The sequence below is a fragment of the Copadichromis virginalis genome, linkage group LG17 (assembly GCF_057382275.1).
Source record: "Copadichromis virginalis isolate Kocher_CV1m ecotype Utaka linkage group LG17, C_Virginalis_male_GT1.1, whole genome shotgun sequence".
NCBI classification, from domain to species: Eukaryota; Metazoa; Chordata; class Actinopteri; order Cichliformes; family Cichlidae; genus Copadichromis; species Copadichromis virginalis.
In genome coordinates, this window is record NC_140634.1 from 30109216 (window position 1) to 30114854 (window position 5639).

Consider the following 5639-nt stretch of genomic DNA (forward strand, 5'->3'; position numbering starts at 1 on the left):
ATTGCAAAAATAAATAAATAAACTGGCTTAGATTTTAAGTCCTGCTATTTTTTTTAATCATTATTATTATTATTACTATTTGTAGAAAGTAGAATCTACTGTTATATCATCTATATATATCATCATGTATTTGCCCCCCCAACAAACCAACTTCTGCAAGGTGATTTGTATGACTCCTGCACCACCTGTCATCACTAGCACTGTTTCCCTGCTGTCTTCTCCTGCTTTAGGCTCTGCAGAACAAGCAGCTTGGTGGTGGTCTTGGTTGGGGAGGCGTGTTAATCAGCGGCTCATCTATTAGTAAAGACCCAGCAGCATCATTGTACCGCTTGCTGCTGTTGCACCGGCATCACTGCCACCTCGTCCACCCCCTGCCGTGCCAGTGAAACAGAGCTTGTAACATGAGAGAGCACTGCCTGCCACCTAACACCAACACGAGAAACCTTGCACTCTGGCTCAATTTATTATTATGTATATGCTTTAAAAAAAAAATCATACATTAAACCTAATACAAATTTATTCAGGTTACAGCACATAAAAAAAAAAATCTAATTTCTGCTCTTGTAACTTATTAAACCATAAAGCTGGAGGCCTAAAGTCACAAAAAAGCATACACTGTCTCTTTTATACACATAGATTGGCTGAAATTGCCTTTGTTAGAGAATGTGCACACAAGGCAGGATCACTGCTAAAAGCCTTGCTGTGGAAAGTGCTGTAGCCAACCGTGATTGATCATAACTTGGAGCAGATAGTCATGAGTCTGATGTGAAGCCTCGGGGCATCATAATGCCTTAAAAGGCCACAGAGGCACAGGACACCTGACCACCCTGCTCAGCGTGGACCAATCAGACAGCTGGTGAATGGCTTTGGCATTACGTCATGCAGGCCCGCAGTTTGTCTTGACCAACGCACTGCGGATAAAACAGAAGCTTTAAATATTTCATTGAGGATCTCAGGTTGCTGGACTTCTGGAGGTCAGGGCTGTGTGGAGACATAGCCTCGCCCTCTTCTCCCTCCCTGCATCCTCCTTTTCTGATGCAGGAACAGGGTGTCGGGCTTTAGAAAGAGGTTGAACAATACTCCTTAGCCATATTGCATAAAATAAAGCATATAGTGTGTGGGCCTGTCATCATTTGTCATCAAAGCTGCTGTTGCTTGGAATGCCCAAATTCAGATTTAAACTAACACATCCTAATTACAAGACATGCAAATATGCTGCTACAAGATGTCAGATTTTCACCCTGCCAATTTTATACATAAAGGTGACATTACTCATCACTATTACTCATAACCTTGACAAATGTCACCTTTTAGTTTAGACTTCGGATTTGCATGTTTTACAGACTGTGTGTGTGTGTTTAAAAGATAAGGTTTCTAACATGCAAAGATGGCAAAATGAGAGACACAAGTCAGTTTTAGAAGCTTTTGTTTTTCAAGATTTACTCAAACTAGGGATTACGAGTCAGGTCAGCTGCTGTTGCCCTTTCTTTTCTTTCTTTTCTTTTCTTTTCTTTTAAAATCTTTAAATCTGTCATGTAGCTGAAGTGCAGTAGCCTACTAATTTGCTGCAGAACTCCTTGATGACATTCAGGATGTGGAGGATCTGGCTGCTCACCAGGTCTTCCCTTATTACATCAATCTTTGTGTGGCAGAATCTTTTTCATGTTTTCTGGCTGTGCTGGCACACAAACCACGACCTGTTGATCACCTGACTGACATTCCAGGCCAAGATGAAGACCCTCTAGGGCTCCGACACGCTGTGGCTTGTGGCCTGGCACTGAATATACAATACAGGAAAAATAGAAGTGTATGCAGGATGTACTGGAAGGCTGTTTGTAATTTATATTTTTTTTCTACATAACCTAAAGAAAGGAAATAGATACACAATACAGCAAATTTACAAAAAGAAAAATGAACACAGAACTATAAGAGAGTAATTATGTGGCTCTGCACTGCTACTGCAATAAGAACAGACAGGAAGGGAGAGCAGATTGCTGCGTGACAGAATACATTTTTCAGAGGAGAGAGGATTAAACAGCCTTATGTCACAGCATTTATTTTCTCCTGCTGTGATTATACAGAGCGGGTTGCGACTGAGGACAAAGGATGGAGCAGGAGGCGGCGCCCTCATCTGGCCTGTTGGCGGACACTGCACTGAACTTTGAGACTGCCGTCATAGCAAGGTTGATCGCACACAGCTCAATATCTCCCTTCAAAATAAAACCCCAATCCCTATAGCTCTCACAATCTTAACAGCTCTTAGACAGATCAATGAAGTATTTAATACTGATTTACACACCGAAGCCAAACCTCTCCACGTCTTCCTAAATTTGAAAGAGGTTGATTCTTTACCCATGAATAGCATTCTTAAAGGTAAATATGCTCCGTAGATCAGGTGCTGTGTGTCTGAGGTCATTCGGCAAGACTGGGGTAGTAATGTGAGTCTCAAGTTTCACAGTACTCACAGAGACTATGCCAGACTTTAAGTACAAACATGATGGGGGATATCAGACACAGGAGTGCAGTTCGACACTGACACCTAGTGGAATAAGTTGATAGTTAAAGTGGACCTGTTATACTATGTTATATTCTATTCCAGTTTAGCCTCTACTAAAGCGAGTTAGCATGGTTCACACTTTAAATTGAGCCCTCTTTATCTTATAGTGGTCCTTAGCTCAGCCTCTCATCTCTTCCTTTAAGTCAACTTTCCTCTGATTGGCTGCCCCTCCCAATCACAAGGTTGGGCAATTTGTCCAGAGCTGAAGGCACCTTTAAGTCAGATGCATTGCTTTATATCCAGGACTTTGCCACTTAGTTGCCGTTTCTTATCGTGTCAAGTGGACCTTGAGAGGAAAACCTGAAGTGAGAGTCTTAGACGGAAAGAAAGAAAACCGAAAACTTGAATCTCATTCTCCTGTGCACGATAGATGTAATACTGATGAAGTTTATAACCAGCCTCAATGATTATTTGAAGTATCCAGACACATCTGTGCCATAAGATGAAAAGAATACTGTTTTGAGGCTTACATATTATGGTGTCTAACCCCAGATGGACACAATGGGCCAGATGGAGACAAAGTATTCTTTTTGTGGTTCTTCAGATTGTCTTCTGGTAGTATTTGTATAGGATACAAAAGGAAAACAGGGGTAAGACATGCAGCAAGTGGCCCACAGAGGAGCCTGGCTGCCTCATTATCCTCACAGCGTCTGGGTCACCTGCTTGAGCTTAACAGCACACTGTTGTTGCTGATTTGTCAGTTGCACATCCATGATCCAAACCACAACTCCACCACATCCCAAAGGTGCTCTAGTGGAGTGACATATGTTGATTGTGGAGGTGAATTTAGTACAGTGAACTCAGTGGCATGTTTGTGACACGGCTGCTGGAAGCACCATGGAACAGTTTGGGCATACATCGATGACCTGACATGACCAGCAACAATAGTCAGGTAGACTGTGGCACTGGAACCATGCTCAGCTGGTACAGAAGGGTCCAATCATTACACCACCAACAGTCTGAACCAGGAAGGATGGATCCACACTGTCCTGTTGTTCACGCAGTAGCCTGACCCTACCCTCTGAATGTTGCAACAGAAATTAATCAATGAAATCTTTATTTTGAACCATTCTGTGTGTTAATCCATAATAAAAAATAATTGTTGATACAAATTTAGGATCAACAAAATGATTTTTCTTTTTAAAAAGCACCATATTCCAATTATTTTTTGCACCTTTACTGTTTGAAAAGCTCATACATATAATACACTCATCACACCACACTGGCATCAACAATCATTCCATGTCCAAAGTCACTTACATCCCTTTTCTTCCTCATTCTGATGCTTAGTTTTAACTTCAGCAGGTTTTCTTGACCATGTCTACATGCTTACACTGTGTGCACAATTATTAGGGAAGTGAGTATTTTGGCCGTATTATAATTTTTATGCATATTTTCCAACTTCGAGCTGGATAAACTTGAGTGCCTATTGGATTTAAGCATATCAGGTGATGTGTATTTGCGTAATGAGTGAGGGTGTGGCCTAAAGAGATCTACAATTTTTGACTTTTCAGAGTCCTTCAAATCTCTTTTTTGGCCCATTTTGCCTGAGGAAGAGAAGCTGCCTAAAAATTATGCGCACCTTTATATTGAGTGTTGAAGTTCTTTCAGAGGGATGCAGAACTCTTGAAATTACCAAGATATTGGGGTTGTGACTGACCACAGAACCATCAAACGTTTTGCTGTTTTGCACCCAGATGGATGGGCCCATGGCTGGATCAGTAACGGACACAGAGCTGCACTTCGACTCAGACGCCAGCAAGGTGGAGGTGGGGTACTGGTATGGGTTGGTATTATTAAAGATGTGCTTGTTGGACCTCTTCGGGTTAATGATGGCCTCAAAATCAACTCCAAAACCTACGGCCAGTTTTTAGAAGAGACTTTCTTCAAGCAGTGGCACAGGAAAAGGTCTGCATCTTTCAAGAAGACCATGATTTTTATGCAGGACAATGCTCCACCGCATGCATCAAAGTACTCCACTGCATGGCTAGTCAGTAAAGGCCTTAAGGATGAAAAAAATAATGGCATGGTCCCCTTCCTCACCTGACCTAAACCCTATTCAGAACCTGTGGGCCCTGCTTAAATGGGAGATTTATAGTGTAGGGAAACAGTACACCTCTCTGAACAGTGTCTGGGAGGCTGTGGTTGCTGCAGCACAAACAGTTGATTGTCAACAGAGCAAAAAACATGTGACAGTTATTGAAAAGAAGGGTGGCTATATTGGGCACTGATTTTATTTTTTTGACATGTTAGAAATGTTTATATGTAAATTTTGAGTGGTTTTATTCTTCTCACTTTAACAGATGAAAATAAACTAGTGAGATGGGAAAATGCTCATTTTTCATTTAGTTGCATGATAATTCTGCACACTAATAGTTGCCAAATAATTGTGCTTATATTCTCATTCTCTTAAAGACAAAACCTCACTTTTACTTTCTTAAACATTCAGGTTTAGGTTCATTAACATTTGGATTGACCGAGTGCACTGTAGTTGTGAAATTAATCCTCAAAAATCCAGCTTGCCTAATAATTGTGCACACAGAGTAATTGTAATGAATTGCTACCATTAGATTGGCTGATAAAGTACTTGTATTGATGAGCAGCTGAACAGGTTTATCTAACAAAGTGACCAGTAAGTATGTATCTGGAGTTTAAAGTGCACAATTTCTCTCAGGAAAATGTGCAGATAAAAATCGCACAATAATCACCCTCAGACAAAGACCATCTATACACATTGAATGTTTTATTAAAAAAGAAGTTATAACAGTTTATTTTATACACAACTATTTATGAGGTTATAAGCCTATTAATAGAGAGCATCTGTCATTTTTGACAAGCATGCCCACTTCACAATGAAAAGAAAAAAAAAACAAAACAAAATAAAACATGAGGGCAGAGAAGGTGGAAAAAAAAATAAAACAAAGAATGGATTTACTGAAACAAACCAAAAAAAATCCAAAACCCTTTTGACTTTTAAACCCTTGAGTATCACACACTAGGTACCAAATACATAGTTTCTATTAAATCAAAACTGCTGTTTTCCATGCTGCGTGTGCCTGCTAAATCCCCTGACGGCAGCAGT